The 20892-nt window shown below is 46.0% G+C and overlaps 1 protein-coding gene across 1 annotated transcript in view; it reads right to left on the bottom strand.

Annotated features, from left to right (window-relative positions):
• LOC146809765 (serine/threonine-protein kinase SBK2-like) overlaps positions 1–20370 on the bottom strand; it is a 190754-nt gene extending 170384 nt beyond the window's left edge. The window contains exon 1 of the mRNA XM_085616613.1: positions 20106–20370. The gene's annotated coding sequence lies outside the window, so the exon portion shown is untranslated. The remainder of the gene's footprint in view (positions 1–20105) is intronic.
• Positions 20371–20892: the final 522 nt, after the last annotated feature.

The following is a 20892-nucleotide window of genomic DNA, read 5'->3' as shown; positions in this document are numbered from 1 at the left end:
GACAAGTAAGGTGACACTCAAATCAAGTTCACAAAAGTAAACCTCAAAATATTGAAAATAAACATGATAATGTAAATACAGGGAATCCAACATCTTTAGAGCTATGTTAGCTGGAGGTGTGCGAATGTGCCCGCGGTAACTGCCTCACACGTTAAGAGGTTTCCTGGGAAGCGTCACAAAGTAGCCGAAGTTGTGCTAATTCGTATTATTAGCAAATCAACTTTTTCTTCTGCAAATGAGAAAACATCCTTTCCAAGGTGGAACTGGGTGAAGTTGGAGATTTGAAAAAAAAAATGAACTTCTCCCTATTCCACTGGTGGAATTTTTTAAAAGAGCAATACCAAATATGTTTGAGGGACATATTTAAATTAAAAGGATTGAAGAACAAAATATTGATTTATCCAACGGTTCCACTGTAGGTACAAACAACAATCTCGGGGGCTGGAAAGAATAGGTAACGGCAATAAACCCACATTTACGTAACGTGACCTGACCTAAATGTTGTGATAATTGGGTATGAGGTCACTAATTTCTCACAAGCATTTTTCAATAATTCAGAATGCAAGTGCTCTGGTTTATGGCCGGAACTTTGTTGTGCTTTGTTATCCTGCCTGCAGTTCAAAGGTCACCCTTGTGATGCTGTAGAGCAGAGGGAGGGCCCTCTATGCTTTAGCTCAGATGATCTGGACTGGGCACAGAGAGGACACATAATCACCTGCTTGACCAGTGTATTGTAGGTTTCCTGAGAAAGGGTTCTACTAAATGGAGCCCTTAGTCAAGAGAGTTGGCAGCCTACTGCTGAAGGCTACGGCAGTTGTGAGAAAGTGCCATCTTTCTTGCATGGTATGCCCCCACTTTTTGCTGAATTGCTGAATGTACTTTGACTGATTGTGCCCTGGGCTCCTGCCAATCAGGTGCCCAGAGCCTATGTTCCTTCCCTAAAAACTGTGCTGAAACCTAAAACCCAAATTGGCAAACCCTGGCCACATGTCAGCCCCTAGTAAATGGTACACTAGGTACCCAGGGCCTTGTGACCAGGGAAGGCCCCTAAGGGCTGCAGCACTTATTGTGCCACCCTTAGAGGCCCTGTACCCTGACACAAACACACTGCCCTTGCAGGCTGAGTGTCTGGGTATAGAACAAAACATGGCATTCCTGTGTGCCATGCCCACAACACACACTGCCCTGGCATACATCAGCCACCCCTCTAGCTGGGTGCCCTATGCCAGTGGTGTGGCTACAGGAGCATGAGCCCTGTGCCCCTACAGTACCCAGGTCCATTCCTGGGCACTGTAAGTCTAGTGCTGCCATTCAAGAGTAAATGGTGCTGGGAGATCATCAATACGAACTCCACAGCACCATGATGGCTCCACTGAAGACTGAGAAGTTTGGTATCAAACTTCTCAGCACATTAAACCCGCACTGATGCCAGTGCAGGATTTAATGTACAATGCACGACAGAGGGCATCTTAGAGATGCCCCCTGAACCTAACCTACAATGCACGTCTTGTCTGAGGGGCTGCCTAGGCTGCCACACAGCAGACATGTTGCTGGACCCCTGGGTAGAGAGCCATCCGCTCTCCTGGGCCTGCAACAATGCACATCCTGGGAGAGGTGGTAGGTCTCCTCCCCCAGGATGGGCAGGGGAAGCTTCAATGGCATACCGCCTTTGTGAGCTTCTCCAGGCCACTTGCTTTACTCAGCAACTGGCCTCTACCAGTTTTAAACCCCCACTCTGGCGGGAAGACTGGCCAGAAACCCCAAGGAAGGACAGGGGGTGTGCCAGCCTCTGCCAACCCCACCCCTCAGGTGGGGGAGGCGAGGTGAAGCACATCTCCGGGCTCTCGCCATCTTGAAGATGGGGAGCCCTGCCCAAGCAGGACTAGGCCACTGCCTCCCTCCCACAGGAGAGTGGCAGGTTAGTAGGTGTACCCACCCCAGGGCAGGGACCCAGTGGTCCCTGCCCTTTACCTACCTGTAACGCCCCTAAATTTAGTATTTAGGGGCACCCTGAACCTTCCTTCCTTAGATCCAGATTCCGAAACAGCAAAGAAGATCAAGAAGAAAGAAGTCCTGCCGTGCAGTTGCTAACAAGAGGAAGACACCAACTGCTTTGGCCCCAGCCCTACCGGCCTGTCGACCCTCGAACCTACTCCTGCTAAATCCCGGCATCTCCCGTGGCCAGCAACCTCACAAACCCCGGAGGACCTGGCTACCTTGTGACTCTGAGCATCTGGGACTCCCACGAGCAGTGGCACTGCTCAAAGCAAGTAACTGACCCCTGGCATCAGCCAGGAACCGCGAACCCTGCACACTCTGCACCTGCCAAGCCTGGCCTGTGCTGGAGTGGACAAATACCACGAGGACGTCCCCCCAGCGACTGTGACCCCGAATCCAGCACCCAAGGACCCACCTCGACGCTCCTGACGATGCCTGGAGCCTCAGAACCAGGGACCCCCCTCAACCGCGATCAACAGAGGGTAAGATTTTCCGACACCAAAAGGCACCCCTGCACCCGGCACCCTGTGGCCCCCTGTGCCCAACTCCTGGGTACCTACCTATCCTCCAACTACCCAATTTACCTCTCGAAGTGGTGGTCTCACCTGAAGAATCTTCGTCCCCGAGCTTGCAGCCTTTGTTCGTTCTTGAGCTTCTCCATTGCAATCATTGAACGCCCGACGGCTCAAAAACACCCTGCACCCAGCCGCCCAAGTGGCCCTGGCAGTGCAACTTCTACTCTAACCTACTTCCCCATTTGCCCTGAGCAAGTGACCAGGAGCCCAGCTCCCACAGCCTCGTGGCCTGCTAGCCAGCAGCCACCAACCAAGGGCCCCCTGCCTCCCTTAGGATAACATTGGGCCTACCTCACTCTGCACCCAGCTTCCCCTGTGCCGCTGAGGGTGTAACAACTGTACTTACCTGACCCAGGGAGACCCCTGAGTCTATGCCCTGAACCTTAACTCTGCCAGTCGAGTACTTACCCAAAAGCCGATAACTCACTTTTCTTCCATAGGGTAACATTGACTGCTTTCACTTGAAAATTCTTTAAAGTGTGGAGTTTCTAAACTTTAAAATATTCACCTAAAATCAACCGAGTAACAAAATCGAAAAAACTCACCTGCTATTAGGAGAGATCCCAGTGCTGGATCTTGGTGACCAGCACTGGCCCTGAAAAGTAATTACAACCATACTTACCTATAACTTGAATTTTCTTCCATAGGAAACCATTGACTGTTTTTCTGTGAAATTTCTTCTGTGTCAATTTGGCAAACTTATAAATATTCGTTAAAAATCGCCTCTATAACCTAAACACATTCACTCAACTGCTTACAGGTGGTACACTAGTGCTGGATCCAGGATCCAACACTGACCTAGAAAAAGTAACAATAACCCCACTTACCTGCTAAGTGAATTTCCTCCCATAGGATAATATTGGTGATTTTATTAGAGAAAAGTTTCTGTCAACTTTTAAAATACCAAAATATTGCTTAAAAATCACAACAGTAACTAAATCGTATTTACTCACCTGTTTCGAGGAACTGTCCCAGGACTGAATCTAGAATCCAATCCTGGAGTTAGAAAAGTAATCCTAAAAGTATTCAATTGCATTGAACTTGACATTCCCATTGAGCTCAATGCATTATTGTGTTTGAAATTGTGTTGCCTATTGCAATAAACTGTAACTATTGCATTCAAAAGTCAATTGCCTATTGCAAAGTATTTAACTAAACCATCTTATTCTGAGAGAGTATATTTTGATACCTATTGTTGGTTCTAAAATAAAACAACTATATATTTTTACATACAAACCATTGGCCTAGAGTTCAGTTCTTGAGTGTATGAGACCATTTGCTGACTGAGTGTGTACAACAAATGCTTTACACTGTCCTCTGATACTGCCTTACTGTTCGACCAAGCTACCACTTTAGAGCGTAAGGTTATAACTAACTTTAGCCTCTGCCAAACCTCTGGGGACTGTGGACTCTGTACACACTGTACCTATTTGGGAACAGTATATACAGAACCACTTTCCTACAGCAGTGACATGCAAATGTTGAACATTGGTTAAAAGACTGACAGCATTTTAGGCACTGTTGTATAAAGTCTTGAGTAATAACAATTTATTAAGACATTCTTGCCAAAGAAATGCCGTTCCTTTATTTCTCTGAAATGTATGCGAACCTTACAAGTGTATAATTTGTTAATTAAAAGAGGTTATTTGAAACATTGGTATGGGGCACCCTTTAATTTCCAAGCAGATGGGGCGTTATGATATTTTAGAAACAGATCGAATCCACCCATTTCAGCATTCCTGCGACGGTCTGAAATGTAAGTACTTTTTGCGCTGGAATTCTGTATGAAATTAATTTGATCAAACCAGACATACAGGAGGCCCTCTGTAGTGTCATTTCCTCCCTGTGCCTCGAAGTACTAGTACGGTAGACCAAGAGCTACGTCACAGAAAATTTGCACTAGTCCAAAAAAGAATTGTGAAAATCCATGGGCACAGTATAGTGTTGCTTGTGTAATGTCTGCCTAAGTTATCAATTTGTATTTGAATCAGAGTAAGTAAAGTTTATGTGTTCTTCTAATTAAAATCATTACAAAATTGTACAAAGTCATACAAACACATAGTGTAGTCTTGGTGACACAGAAGACTGTAGGTTCCCTATAAAGCATAACACCCTAGTGCAGATATACTATAGAAAAGAAAGAAAACAAGCCTTAGATTCTACTGCTCTGAAACTGAAAGGGAGATTACACAAGGGCTTTGTCAGCATACCAGTTTGCCTGTACAACGCCACATAAAATATGCAGCACTTGCGCAACACATGTTCGGAAAGGCTATTCCCCATAGATGATGCTTTTCCGGAGAAAGACAGCACATTTAATCGATGCGATAGACATAAAAACGACCTTATTAAAATTGCATTAAACATACATACATGGATATCTAACAGGACAGCTGTTATACAAGTTTTAAAATGATTAATCCCAAAAATTCTTCTAATAAAACATTTTAGTCATTTTTGGAAACTGATTAAAAGTACTTTTTAAAAGAAAAAAAACTGACAGTGAGCTTCCGCGAGATCTGGAAATAAAGTTGACAAGCTTTGACTAATAGTCACATTGTCCATATTATTATAATAACGTATAACCTGAAATGTATACCTTGAGCTGTAAGTGGACTTTGTGGCATTAATCCTGGTCACGAATATAAGTATAAAGAAGCTTGTAAAGCGCTCGAACACCAGAAGGTGCCTTGGCGCTAGAGTGTGTATAATTAGCAGAAAAGGAACAAGTTATTGTTGGATCTGAAATAGGCGATACTTCAGAGTCTTCCTAAAAAGGGCATAACTCGGTTGAAGTCGCATCTCCACTGGTAGCAAATTCCATAACTTAGCTGCACAAGTGGCAAAGGAACGGCCGCCCCATCTAGCTAGTCTGAATCTGGAATTACAGATAAGACCAAGATTAGCCGACCGCAAAGCACGGGCGGAATATAGTGTCTAAACCTGTCTATTCCATCATTCGCACCCCCACCAAAGCGGGCCCGGTGGACCAGACAGAGGGCCTTGAACTCGATTCTCTGCTGAACCGGAAGCCAATGAAGAGATTTTCTGCCCCTAGAGGTGGAACAGCCCCTGGGCAGGTTCAAGATCACACGAACCGCGGCATTCTGCAGAGACTGGATCTTACCGATCTGAAACTTGTCAATACCCAAGAACATGTCATTACAATAATCCAGTCTGGACATGAATAATGCGGTCATCACCGTTTTCTGTAGCGCCGAAGGGATGTATGGGAAGATTTTCCGCAGAGTTTTTAACAAGAGGAAACATGAAGAAGTAAGGCTGTTGACCTGGGCTGACATACTCAGCTTGTCGTCAAAGATTACCCCCAGGTTCTGCACCTTAGTGACTGGAATGGGACATTGCCCAGCCTCCGGTGGTCACCATAAGGTGTTCCAGACTGAAGGTCCTCTTCCAAACTCCAACACTTCAGTTATATATAATATACGGGTACCCACGATGTTTTGTTGACACTTGTTCCTGATAACCCACTAGTCACTTTATTTACTTGTAGTACGAAACATGGGGGCATATTTACAAGCAGGCGTTAAAAAATTATCTCCGCTTTTGCGGCCGTTTTCGGACGAAAAGCAGCGATAATTTTATCACCTAATTAGCAAGGCCACGCTAACGTGTGAAACCTTGCTTTAGAATGGGGATTCTTTACGCCCAGCTTTGCATCTCTAATGAGATGCAAAGTGGGCGTTCCTGACCTAACATGACAGGAGAAATGTCGCAAAGCGACATTTCTCCTATCATCAAGCCCCACACTATGAAGCATAGCGTCAGGAAAAGTAGCAATATCCCCTGTTATCGCTACTTTCCTTACGCCTGCTTCAGGACTGACTTAGCCATGATATCCAATGGAGGGTGGATATCATGGCTAAATTTGTGAGTCCCTATCAGCAAGCTAACGCCACATTGCGTGAGATTATCGCTGGGTTTCCAGCGATAATCTCACGTTAGGCAGTTAGCGTGAGGATTTTTATCGCTGAGGAGATAAGCGTTGCTTATAGCATGCTATCTCAGTGATCAAAATCCACGTTACCCGGCGATAATTATCCTCACGCTAAGAGCGCTGAGCGATAATTATCGCTGGGTGTTGCTGATATGCCCCAAAGAACCTGAAACCAGCTGTCAGTTGTTAATGCAAAAATGTCAGCTAGTAATCCACAAAGGGCGTTTTAAAGCTTTTGTCTCTTAACTACACCAAATAAAGTCCCCCAGACAATTCACTGAGTGCAAGCGAGTTTCGCTTTTATCTAGCTCTCTGACTACCAGGCCAGGTCCAGATATTTGTTCAGCCGACAAATAGGTTGGAAGGCTGCACCTTGCAGGCAACTCCAGCATTGCTGATCTGATGTTCGTACAGCAGGTATGAGGAAGCAAGAGTATGGAGATCTTCTGCACAGATCGAGCTGGTAGGGACATAAACATATCTTGGCTAATTCATGAGCCCTTTGCGCCACTGTTGCATCACATTTTGTGACGCAGCAGCGGCGTAAAAAATGTGCCACGTTGAGCCATATTCACAAAGATATGCACCTAAGCAGATGGGTCACTTTGTGAAGCCGTGCGCTACATTATACCTGCGTCAGGTGTAATGTATGCAGGTTGGGCGTCCCTCCCGAAAAACGGGGTCATAGAAGTGGCGCAGTAAAATCTATCAGATTTCACTGCACCAATTCTAGGACGCAACTGAGTTAAAATCTTATGCCTGCCTCACAGCAGGCGTAAGACAGACGCAGGCCTTTGCTGGAGTAGCGTTTGTTTCAGACACACCCCAGCAATGCGACAATTTCGCGCCTAGAGATACGTCAGGAATACTGACACATCTGTAAATCCTTGCGTAATGAAGTGCCGAAAAGTAAATACGGCGCATCCATGGTTTTGCAAGGAGGGTGCACCACTAGGTGTTGCATCACTGCTTTCACGCAGCGATGTGACACTTTTCATAAACGATGCCCATCATGTGCTCTACTGACTCGCCGAGATAGCAGCATCTTCTGCAGCCTTTTCACTTCTGAGACTTCTCTTGCATTGCCCATAGTTCACCGATGCCAGTGGGACCGGTAGAAATCTCAGCCTTATGAATGTGTCTCATGTTTCAGACTCAGTCCCAAGAACCAGAGTAAAACGTGGAGCAAACAGATTTCAGACCATTTTTAGTATTTATGCAATATGACGTTCATAAAACGACTGCTCTTCCCATTTCAAATGTGAAATAGGTGTCTGCATTTAATGAAAAAACACTACCATCTCCTTTGATAAAAGTAGAAAAAAGAATGGTCCAAAATTACTTTTTTTTTCTTTTTAAAGGCCCTTACTGAATTAGCCTCTTTTTGTCAAAATCTAGGTGACTCACTAATAATAATCAAAGACGTGTGTTGCAGTTGACTTATAACCTGTTTTTCCGTTTTTGTATGGTACAAAATTCTTAAAGTGACATAAACGGGAGCAAAGGGTGTTTGGTCCACTCCATACAACACAAGTAGCAAAAAAACGTGCATATGGATTTGCCCTGTTTTTTTCTGCACTAGTGCAAATTTTCTGTGATATAGTGCCCGCTCTCTTCTGAATTCACATATTATATTCCGACAACATGCAACACTACCTTTTCATTCCTGCCCCTTTACGAAAAAAACAGACATGCAAATAAATAAAATGAGAGAAAGAAACAAGTAGCCCCATAAATATGGAGCTAGAGAAACAGGCACATAAATACAAAGCACTAGAAATAGACATATACAGTGAAAGAGACACACACATAAAGAAGCAGCAAGAGGAAGAGATGGCGAGGGCATAGAAAAACAAGTATCTGTGTGTGCGCGTGTGTGGATAAAGAGAGAGAGATAGCAAAAAAAAGGAAGCAAACATTGATGGAGATAGGGTCAAGGACAAACAAGGAATGAAAATGCAACATGGAGAAAAGTTAAAGGTATATAGAAAAAGAACCGCACACATTTAGAGAGGGGAGAAAGTGTGAGATAATGAGGGAAATATTGAAAGTCATATGAAGAGAAACTGCAATAAAAGGGACAAATGCAAAACGAGAGAGACAAAGAGAAGGAAATAGAGGGTGAGAAAGAGAGACAGAATGAAAATGAAAGATATAAAGAGAAAACTGGAGTAAACAGCGAGTTGCTGAGTTCTTCTGTTTAGGAATATGTGTATTATTTATGTCAGTAATTACATTTGTGTGTGTTTGTATGTGTTTAAGTTTGTCTGGAGGTTCATAAAAGGGTTTCTAGCTGTGTGCTTCTGTCCTTGGTCTGAGTATGTGTCTGGCATTACGAATATGTGCTTGTCCGTGTCAGTATTTCCGTGTCTGTGCTTCTTTCCATACACGTGCTGGTATCTTTGTTGAGGGGATTAGTCGGATGGGAGCTGAATGCTGCTTGTTTTGGTGAAAGTCATATACACAGGGATACCCAGACATCAACAAATCCCTATTAAACAAGAAACCTGTTGAAGGAATTGGAGAGTTCCGCACGGATCGAAACATATACCACGTTTCAAAGCTCAGACTTCAAGGAAAGCTGGTAAGTGCATGATTTAATTCCACCACGAGAATTTCAGTTCTTGTAGAGCCTTAGCTCAGCTGTTACTGCAGCACCAGTAAGATTTAGCTCAATCCTAGAAAATCCCAGAGAATAATATATGAATGTGACAGAGCACCCTTTCAAAGAGGTGTTTTTCTCCTAATGTGTCAGATTATTAGAGCGGGATCAGTGTTCACTCTTTGATTATACAATAATTAATACTTTAAAAAAAACAACGGGTCGTCTTAGCAGCAATCAGCCACAATTATTAGTAAATTAAAATAAAATAGCAAATAGTCTAGAAAATACCACGATTGTCTGTCTCAGAGTTTCCATTCTTTAAAATAAACGCCTCGTGGGTGTGAATAGTTTTTCTTCCCCGAACTTTCCCGGCCAGTGTCTCACGTGGAAGAGAGAATTCTCAAACTAGTTACAGATCAGTTTTCCATTAAATTAAGTGTTACAGACGACATATTGTTCCACAGATAAATAGTCACAGGCATCAAAAAATGAGGAATAAATACAAACTATGACATCCTTTATTTATATGTCGCAACATAGCGCTTTGGGGAGGAGTTCGAGAAGGCGGTAAAAAGCCGATGTGAAAATCTCGATAACGCAAGAGGGTCTCGTGGACACGGCTAACAGGAGGGAGCAGAAGAAAGTCTGCCGGGAGATCTGAGTTTGAAATCATTTCCGAGCTTGCCTTTTAGTAAATGTTTGTCCGTCCTCCGGAGTGAATCGTTGATGGCTCTGAGGCGAGGCAAGGAAGGCTCAAGGCTGTGTAATTGAATTACCTACCAGATACGATGTGGTGCAGTTGCTTCTTTTTCTGCTAAAGGTAAACCAAGTTTTGCTAACAACCATCTCAGCAGAAATATACAATTTTTTGTCCTAAACCGAGCCTGGTTTCCCTTCCAAAAGGCGCATTACTTTGAGCAGGTCGTGTACTGCACATCTGAAGAGTAGCCGGTCAGGCTGGAAGCCAGGGCCCACAACACCAGCGGCTTTTTTCTTTTTTCAATGGAACCCCCCCCCCCAAAATTGTTGATACATTTTTATCTTGTATTAACGTTTCTTTAAATATGTAAGTTATGCATAAAATATGAACGCAGCTTTGTTCATGACATGAGAATAATTCATTCTGATCTGTTTACCTTTCTGATGTATCTCTCTTTGTTTAAATTTGAATTCAGAGCATTTTCTCTTTTAAACTAAGTATCTCTCCCGTCTTCTTTAATTATCTAAGGTTGGGCCTTATGGAAGTTTGTGCTGGATGGTAGGTTGATGTTGAAACTTACTTCACAGTATTGTAATTTTATAAATCTGTAATTTTCCCGTAGTGTCCTTGAACCTTTGCAGAAAATGTTCAGACTACATATTGATGAGGAGAAGGCCAGCATCCACACATTGTGTTTTTAAAACGCTTTGCTGCAACTAATAGTAAGTTACCTCAGTGAGTTAATTCCCTGCTGCAGGGATGTACACCATCTGCAGCTCACAGTTTTTGAATATTCGTCCTGCCTACTCTGCCATTCTTCCTATGGAGATTTATCGAATCAGTACCCAATAGTTGAAAACCATAAGTGATTATTCGCAAGCTTCCCAAACACTAGGCGATGGCAATAAGTGATGTATTAATCCTGGTACATCATTTGAAAACAAACACACATCTGACTGCTTTTGTATTTCGGGACATCGGAAGATCCCTCATTAGTCTCCAGACAAGTGGCTTCTGATTTCGGAACAAAAAAAGTCTTCTTCTTTTGTATTTTTCGTCACATCACAAGGCTCTCTTGTCTCCAGACAAGCGTCTTCTGATTTCGAACCTAACAAATTGTGACCGCTTTGGTATTTCCCGGTAGATGCGGAGGCGCCTGGCGAGTCTCCAGATCTCGGTTCCCTCAGACGTCTGGACCTGGAGACTCGAGAGCCTCGCGCTGTAAACCTGGTGACTCTGGAACCATTTGTTCTGGTTCGAGACCCGGCGCCTCTGTTTGCACCCACACGTTGTGGGCGCGATCACAACCGGGTTTCCCCTCTGTAAGTGTGTCTTACGTGTGGAAATTCAGGAGAGGGTCTCACCCAAGTCAAGCGTAAGACATCCACGCACAAGAAAGATGTGTGAATCCGCCTCTCTGTGATCCGCTCATATCGTGTCGTTTCCACGCGCCTCGTTTGCTTCATTGACAACAAGATTGGACCTTAGAAAGAGTACACATTGGAAACCTCGTGCATAAAATGGAAACTCTACCTATTTGCTTCAATCCTCGGGGTCCGGTTTACGTACAATTGGTACACGCAGGGCAGTGGTAAAATACATGTCCACGAAAGTCTTGACACAGCTAAAACAATACTTTAACAACTTTGTAATATGCTAGTTTGATTCTATAACGGCGAACACAGGCTGTCACTGAAAGCTGCCTGGGTGTGCCTTAGGGTGGGACCCCTGCAGCTTTCCTCTGCATTCATACACGTGTGGACTGAGCCAACCTGGCCTACAGGGAGGCGGCGACGGTACTGAAGATGATGGAGTGGCATATACCATGCGCTGACTAGCATGTTATCCCCCTACCCCATCATTATGGGCATCTCGAGGCTCTGGGAAGATATCCCTTTGTGTGATATCTTCGTGGCAGCAATGTCAGCTGTAGTTCAGCACATCAATGTATTTGGAGAGGGAGGTATGTCACTCCATTCTAACACTGCCATCTTATTCTAGCACTGATCCACTCCATTCTAGCATTGCACCACTCCATTCTAGCCCTGTGTCACTCCATTCTAGCCATGTGTCACTCCATTCTAGCCATGCGTCACTCCATTCTTACCCTGTCACTCAATTCTTGCACTGAGCCACTCCATTCTAGAACTGCACCACTCCATTCTAGCACTGCACCACTCAATTCGAGCCATGTGTCACTTCATTCTAGCCCTGTGTTACTCCATTCTAGCCGTGTCACTCCATTCTAGCCATGTGCCACTCCATTCTAGCCATGTGTCACTCCATTCTTACCCGGTCACTCAATTCTAGCACTGCACCACTCCATTCTAGAACTGCACCACTCCATTCTAGCACTGCACCACTCCATTCTAGCCATGTGTCACTCCATTTTTGCCCAGTGTCACTCTCTTCTAGGCCATGTGTCACTCATTCTAATCCCGTGTCACTCTGCTTTAGCTGTGTCTGTCACTTCCTTCTAGCACCTTGCCACTCCATTTTAGCCATTTGTTACTGCATTATAGCCCTGTGTCACTCTATTCTAGCAATGTGTCACTCATTCTAGCCCTAAGTCACTCTACTGTAGCCATGTGTCATCCCATTCTAGCACTGTGCCATTCCATTCTAACGTTGTCAGTCCGTTATAGCACTGTGTCCCTCCATTCTAGCCATGTTCCAATCCATTCTAGCTGTGTGTCACTCCATTCTAGCCATGTGTCACTCCATTCTAGCACTGTGTCACTCCACCCTAACACTGTCACTCAATTCTAGCACTATGCCACTCCATTCTAGCACATTGCCACTCCTTTCTAGTTGTGTGTCACTCCATTCTAGCCCGGTGTCACTCTATTCTAGACGTGTATCACTCCATTCTAGCTCTGTGTCACTGTAGTCTAGCCAGGTGTCTGTCACTCCAATTCTTGCACTGTGACACTTCATTCTAGCCATGTCACTCCATTCTAGCCCTGCATCACTCTATTCTAGCCGTGTATCTGTCACTCCATTCTAGCCCTGTGTCACTCGATTCTTGCTGTGTGTCAGTCACTCCGTTCGAGCACTGTGCCACTCCATTCTAGTCATGTGTCGCTCCCTTCTAGCCTTGTGTCACTCAATTCTAGCCGTGTGTCTGTCACTCCACTCCATTCTAGCACAATGCCACTCCATTCTAGCCATGTGTCACTCCATTCTAGCCCTGTGCCGCTCTAATCTATCCATCTGTCTATCCATTCTATCTCTGTGTCACTCTATTCTAGCCATGTGTCACTCCATTCTAGCAAGGTCACTCCATTATAACACTGTAACTCCTTTCTAGCCCTGTGCCTCTCAATTCTAGACATGTCACTCCATTCTAGCACTGTGTTGCTTCAATCTAGTCGTGTGTCACTCTATTCTAGCCCTGTGACACTCTATTCTAGCTGTATGTCTCTCCATTCTAGCCCTGTGTCACTCCATTCTAGCAGTGACTGTCACTCCATTCTAGCACTGTGTCACTCCAATCGAGCCCTGTGTCACAACATTTTAATGCTGCCACTCCATTCTAGCACTGTACTCCGCCATTCTAGCCATGTGCCATTTCATTCTAGCTGTGTGTCACTCCATTCTTGCCCTGTGTCACGTGTGTCTCCCAATTCTAGCCAGTGCTAATTTGTAAAAAAAATAAGTACCACGGCTTGCACTAAGCAGTGCCCATGACAGTGCTGCCAATGGCAGTATAAACACAACTAATAACCATCACACTCCTACAAGTGTGACACTTCAGACTATTCCAGGCCCCTAAAGATATAAGAATGACTTGGGCAGCAGGTAATAGTCATTTTTAATGTAAATTGAATTCATAATTGACTGTTGTTGTGGTCATGTCAGACAGCGCCACCTTATGGCAGACTGTCACAAGCACCGGTGTTGATGATTAAGTGCCGATGCCTTGCACCAGAAACCTTAAGCTCAAATTAAGCACTGATTCTAGCCCTGTGTCACCTTGAGGCACATACTGCACAGACAGTGCAAGCTGCTGGAGGCACATGCTGCATAGACAATGCGGACACCTTGAGGCACATGCACAAACAGTGTGAGTAGCTTGAGGCACATACTGCACAGACAGTGCAAGCTGCTGGAGGCACATGCTGCATAGACAGTGCGGACACCTTGAGGCACATGCACAAACAGTGTGGGCAGCATGAGGCACATACTGCACAGACAGTGCGGACACCTTGAGGCACATGCACAGACAGTGTGGGCAGCATTGGGCACATACTGCACAGACAGTGCGGACACCTTGAGGCACATGCACAAACAGTGTGGGCAGCATGAGGCACATACTGCACAGACAGTGCAAGCTGCTGGAGGCACATGCTGCATAGACAGTGCGGACACCTTGAGACACATGCACAAACAGTGTTGGCAGCATAAGGCACATACTGCACAGACAGTGCAGACACCTTGAGGCACATGCACAAACAGTGTGGGCAGCATGAGGCACATACTGCACAGACAGTGCGGACACCTTCAGGCACATGCACAGACAGTGTGGGCAGCATGAGGCACATACTGCACAGACAGTGCAGACACCTTGAGGCACATGCACAAACAGTGTGGGCAGCATGAGGCACATACTGCACAGACAGTGTGGACACCTTGAAGCACATGCACAGACAGTGTGAGCAGATTGAGGCATCTGCACGAACACCGGGAGCAGTTGAAGCACAACTACAGAAAGTGCAAGTAGATGGAAGCACATGCACATGTAGTGGAGCAGCATGACGCAGATTTACAGTATGAGCAGCTTGAGATACAGTCAGTCCTTGCCATCAGCGTGAGGCACATGGAATGACTGTTTGATACAGGGAGCAGCCTGAGTCACAATTACAGACGGTGCAAACAGATGGAGGCACATGCACATTAAGTGTGAGCTGTGTGATGCAAATCTACAGTGAGAGCAGTTTGAGTCATGTGTACAGAGAATGTAATCTTCCTGGGGCACATGGACTGCTTATAACTCCTCCACAAACAATCTGAGCAGCTTATGGAATGTGTGCAGATAGGGTGAGCATCGTGGGGCACATGGGGAGACTGTGTGAGCAGCTTGAGGCACATGTACAGACAGTGCGAGCAGCTTGAGGTACAGCACAGACAGTGCGAGCATCTTGAGGTACAGACTGCACAGACTGCGAGTAGCTTGAGGCACATGCTGCACAGAGTGCAAGCAGAAAGAGGCACACACAAACAGAACGACCAGCTGAAGGCACATACGGTACAGACAGTGCAAGCACCTTGCGGCATATGGTAAACAGACAGTGTGAGCACCTTGAGGCACAGACAGTGTGAGCAGCTTGTGGCACATGCACAGACAGTGCGAGCTCCTTGAGGCACATGCTGCACAGACAGTGCAAGCACCTTGAGGCACATGGTGAACAGACAGGGTGAGCAGCTTGAGGCACCGACAGCATGAGCAGCTGGGAGGTCGGGCTTTTTCGTATCTGGCTCCTACCCATTGGAACTCCTTGCCAGACGAGCTCCGTGTCTGTCCTAATTACTGTAGTTTTAAAAAGCTTCTTAAGACCTGGCTATTCTAAGTATGTCCTTCATCTCCTGGTGCACCTCTCCTATGCGCCGAGAGATCCCCTTGGGGATGATTCGTTTGCGCAATACAAGTGAGTAAATAAATAATAAAATGCTGCACAGACAGCGTCAGCACCTTGAGGGACATGCTGCACAGACAGTGTGAGCAGCTTGAGGCACATGTACAGTCAGTGCAAGCAGCTTGAGGTACAGCACAGACAGTACGAGCAGCTGAAGGCACATACGGAACAAACAGTGCGAGCAGCTTGAGGCACATGCACAGACAGTGTGAGGAGCTGAAGGTACATGCTGCACAGACAGTGCAAGCACTTTGAGGCACCTGCACAGATAGTGTGAGCAGCTTGAGGCACAGACAGCATGAGCAGCTGGAGGCACATGCTGCACAGATAGTGTCAGCAGCTTGAGGGACATGCACAGACAATGCGAGCACCTTGAAGCACATGGTGAACCGACAGTGTGAGCACCTTGAGGCACAGACAGTGTGAGCAGCTTGTGGCAAAAGCACAGTCAGTGCGAACAGCTGGAGGCACATGCACAGACAATGGAAGCGCCTTGAGGCACATGGTGAACAGACAGGGTGAGCAGCTACAGGCTTGTACTGCACAGACAGTGTGAGCACCTTGAGGCACATGCACAGACAGTGTGAGCACCTTGAGGCACATGCTGCACAGACAGTATGAGCACCTTGAGGCACATGCTGCACAGACAGTGTGAGCAGCTTGAGGCACTTGCACAGACAGTGTTAGCAGATTGACACACATGCTGCACAGACAGTGTGAGCACCTTGAGGCACATGCTGCACAGACAGTGTGAGCACCTTGAGGCACATACACAGACAGTGTGAGCAGATTGAGGCACATGCACAGACCGTGCAAGCAGCTTGAGGCACATGCACAGACAGTGTGAGCAGATTGAGGCACATGCACAGACAGTGTGAGCACCTTGAGGCACATGCTGCACAGATAGTGTGAGCAGCTTGAGGCACATGCACAGACAGTGTAAGCAGATTGAGGCACATGCACAGGCAGTGTGAGTACCTTGAGGCACATGCTGCACAGATAGTGTGAGCAGCTTGAGGCACATGCACAGACAGTGTGAGCAGATTAAGGCACATGCTGCACAGACAGTGTGAGCACCTTGAGGCACATGCTGCACAGACAGTGTGAGAACCTTGAGGCACAGGCACAGACAGTGTGAGCAGATTGAGGCACATGCACAGACCATGCAAGCAGCTGGAGGCATATGCTGCACAGACAGTATGAGCACCTTGAAGCACATGCTGCACAGATAATGCGAGCACCTTGTGGCACATGCTGCACAGACAGGGTGAGCAGCTACAGGCATGTACTACACAAACAGTGTGAGCACCTTGAGGCACATGCACAGACAGTGTGAGCAGCTTGAGGCACATACTGCACAGACCGTGCAAGCAGCTTGAGGCACATGCACAGACAGTGTGAGCAGCTTGAGGCACATACTGCACAGACCGTGCAAGCAGCTTGAGGCACATGCACAGACATCATGAGCAGCTTGAGGCACATGCTGCACAGACAGTGCAATCACCTTGAGGCACATGCACAGACAGCGTGAGCACCTTGGGGTACATTCACAGACAGTGTGAGTACCTTGAGACACATGCACAGACAGTGCAAGCACCTTGAGGCACATTCACAGACAGTATGAGCACCTTGAGGTATAAGCTGCACAGATAATGCAAACAGCTGGAGGCACATGCTGCACAGACAGTGCAAGCACCTTGAGGCACATGCTGCACAGACAGTGCAAGCACCTTGAGGCACATGCACAGACAGTGTGAGCACCTTGAGGCACATGCACGGACAGTGCTTGCACCTTGAGGCACTTGCTGCACAGATAATGCGAGCACCTTGAGGCACTTGCACAGACAGTGTGAGCATATTGAGGCACATGCTGCACAGACCGTGCAGCCAGCTGGTGGCACATGCTGCACAGACAGTGCGAGCAGCTGGAGGCACATGCAGTCAGTGTGAGCAGCTGGTGCAACATGACCAGGCAGGAATGCAGCTTCAGCCACCTGCACAGTTAGTGCAAGCATCTTGAGGAGCAGGCAAAGACAGTGTAAGAAGCCTGTTTCACTGTGAGGAGCTTGTTTGGAACTCAAGTAGTGGTACATGAGTTTGGACCTCAATGGCGTGTGGAAGTTGAGGCATACAGGCGGGTGGTGTGAGGAGCTGGAGGAATAGGTACAAGCCATGTAAAAGCTTAAGGCATACTGGTGGATGGTGTGAGGTAGCTGTAGGCACATGGAAGAGCACTGTGCTGGAGGCACATGGAAGGGTGATGTGAGAGTTTGAGGAATATGGTTGGTTAGTGGCACATGAAGAGCACTGGAAGAGCTTGCGGCATACGGGTGGATGCTGTGAGGTAGCTTGGGGCATGTGGAAAAGCACTCTAAGAGTTTGAGACAAATGGGTGGATGCTGTGAGGTAGCTGGAAGCACATGGAAAGATTGTTGGGAGCATGGAACCCAGAGTGTAAGGTGTGGTAAGTCAGCAAATAGGGATGGGGCACACATAGAGACTGTAGTAGACATTGTGTCCTCCCAAGAGACAGCCAAAGACAGTAGAGACTCATAAGACACCCTGTGCAAAAATGTAGTCAGAAAGTTTGAGGTAGTTTGAGGCACATGGGGAGACAGCTATGGTATTTTAGAGCATATAAACAGAGAGAGCAAACATGAGAACCCAGCAGAGCATAGGAAGGAAGCGTGGGAAGCCTAGCACACATATAAAGGTAGTCTTAGAACTTGCCGCGCATGGAAAGACAGGGTGATACACTCTAGGGCCACATGTGCAAAGGCTTTTACTGGTTGCAAATGGGTCGATTTTCAGAATATGCCCATTTGCAAAAGAAAAAATGTTTTTTCACAAGTAAAAATCCCTATCGCATTTTGGGTTTGCGATTCGATATTAGAAAGCTGAGTGTTTAGGGCATCCCTTCCTAATTGAATCACAGTGGTAAGTGTGAATTTTTTGCGGCCATAATGCAGTCATAAAACATTTGCATTTTACAGCACTTTCAGTAGGTTGTAACCCATTCGCTAAAGGGAATGGGTCAGAAAGCGACTCCTTCACCTTTGTAAATGTTTATTTTTAAGAAATTAAGAGCAGGTAGTGGTCCTATGGACCACTGTCTACTCTTGAAAAATGAAAAGAAAACTTTCAATTTTTTTCACGCATCCCGTTTTTTTTTTAACAAAAATTGGCTGCATTAAAAAAAAAAAAAAAGATTGCTCTATTTAAAAGCAATCATAGGCATAGAGGTCTGTTGACCTGACCCCAGCCGTCCACCATTCCCGTGATTTTAGCAATTCCCAACGGGTCGCAAATCTAGGTCGCAATCCTAGACTTACTTCATTAATATTCATGAGGTAGGTCTATTTGTGACCCACTGGGAATCTCAAAATGTATCAAAAACACATTTGTACATTGGTGTGTGCAATTACAAAATAGCAAATCGCAAAAATGTTCTCTTTTGTAATCACAAACTATTACTTTTGTATGTGAGGCAGACATTGCATCAGTGCCCTCCACAGTACACAATGCATCTCATTTCAGCAGCTGTTGGAACTCATTCTGCACTGTGTGTATCTGTATCCTATCATACATAACAGTGACGTCACTAGTCAATAATAGCGGGATCCCAGTAAATAAATACACGAACAACCACGTAGCCTTCTAATATACTCATTTTCTGTGGAAATTCAAAACAGCCTGAAATTGCCCTGGGATTCCGTTTTGTTCAGCACAAGGTAAATATTCTTCACATATGAGCTCGTGGCACGGATTTGCGCAACGACCATTCAGCGAATTCGGCGTGACGGGGCCGCTGCACGTTCCTGGACAGAACGCCTGCCCTGGAAAATTGGACCAATTATGTGAAACATTTTAATATCCAAAAATGACGGCGATTTAGACGAAAAATATGCATTTCCAGAGATAAACTAGGTGTCATTTGAATCTTTATCTAGAGATGTTTGAGAAAGCACCAATGTTCTCATTTATGCAATGCTGTTTTAAAAAAAATATATTTTAAATAATAATGTCCCTTAACTTTTCGGGTCTATCAGGCTGTACCATCTTTCCAAAGATTGCGGGACATGGAGAGCATGTGAAGAGATTGCTGAAATCACGTGTGCTGTGCATCACAAGAAGGACACTGCACACACATACACATTTGTGTTACCCTTACTTTGTGAAGGCGGCGCACAACCTCTGGATCTATACCATTTCCAGATTCGGTACTTGTATGCTCTTTCCCTTGACGAAGATTCTGCCGACTTTAATTCTTGAGATCAGCCCCTTCTTGCTTCTCATTTTAAAACACTGCTCAGGGCAGACACACAGCAGCAGAGCTCAGCTGGTCATGTAATCACATAGGGGAATTTTCCACATTTTTTGGACAGCCCTGTGATCTGTGTACTTGTTCAATGCAAGAGAACAGAGGCATGGCAAACACTGCTGCTCCCGGAGGCAAAGCTGCTGAGAGCGCTGCTGCTGTTGTCAGTGGTGGCACATTTGGAAACCCTATCTGCATCAGAGGTTTTACAAGGCAGGAATGTGGACGAACCCCCCAGATTTAACCGCGCTTTCGCCTCCTCTCCTCTCCTTCCTGATGGTTTCTCTAGGAACCCCTGACATGTCGGCTGCTCACCTGTTGTCTGGTATCTCAGCGAGACTCGAATGCCTCCTCTGCTGCCCGCCCCGAGCTTCACTGGCACCTCTGCAGGGTGAAGAGTGTGGGCACCTGCCAGCCGCAGCCAGGGATTTAGGGTCGCAGCAAGGACCGCCCACTCCGCGCCAACAGGCAATGAGATTGGGTCCGGGGCCACCTTTTCCACCACCTCCTCAAAACTCTCAAAAGCGGGTGGGTGGGGGAAAGGAGGCAGAAGGGCCGGGGAGTGGGTACTGGCTGCCACAGAAGGAAGAGAATATTTAGACATAATATGACGCACGGTGTTCTGTTTTTTTGGTTGTTGCGTGGCAGTGCTGATAGCCTAAAGTGCCCACTTCATCCTCGACCTCTCTCAGCCAGGCGACGTCCAAGGTCAGCATTATTTGCATTCGTGTACTGTTGCTGTCAGGTTGGGGGTGTCTTTCTCTTTCAGAGTATGACTCTATCTGCAGCCTTATATGCACAAAACCCATCCAGAAAGAAGGCACTTGGCGCTGAGCCACCACGCTTGGCTTGTGAGCCCTTCAGTGTTGCATCTCGGAAGGCAACATAGAAGTTTAACTTTTCACTTTTCTGCCTGGAATCTACTTAGCAAATATTGAAGTGTTTTACTTGGAAGTGCTTGGACTAAGTTTTTATTTATTTGTTTATTTACCAAGTTTTATATCGTGCACACCCGACCACAGGCATATTCAAAGTCCCAAACAACAGTGCAGCAGGGCCATGCAATAGATAGTTTCATACTATACAGACAATCTTGGACCAA

This window comes from Triturus cristatus, chromosome 7, assembly GCF_964204655.1.
Source record: "Triturus cristatus chromosome 7, aTriCri1.1, whole genome shotgun sequence".
Classification (NCBI taxonomy): Eukaryota; Metazoa; Chordata; class Amphibia; order Caudata; family Salamandridae; genus Triturus; species Triturus cristatus.
Note: the sequence above shows the minus strand (reverse complement) of the source record. Positions and strands in the feature narration are given on the sequence as shown.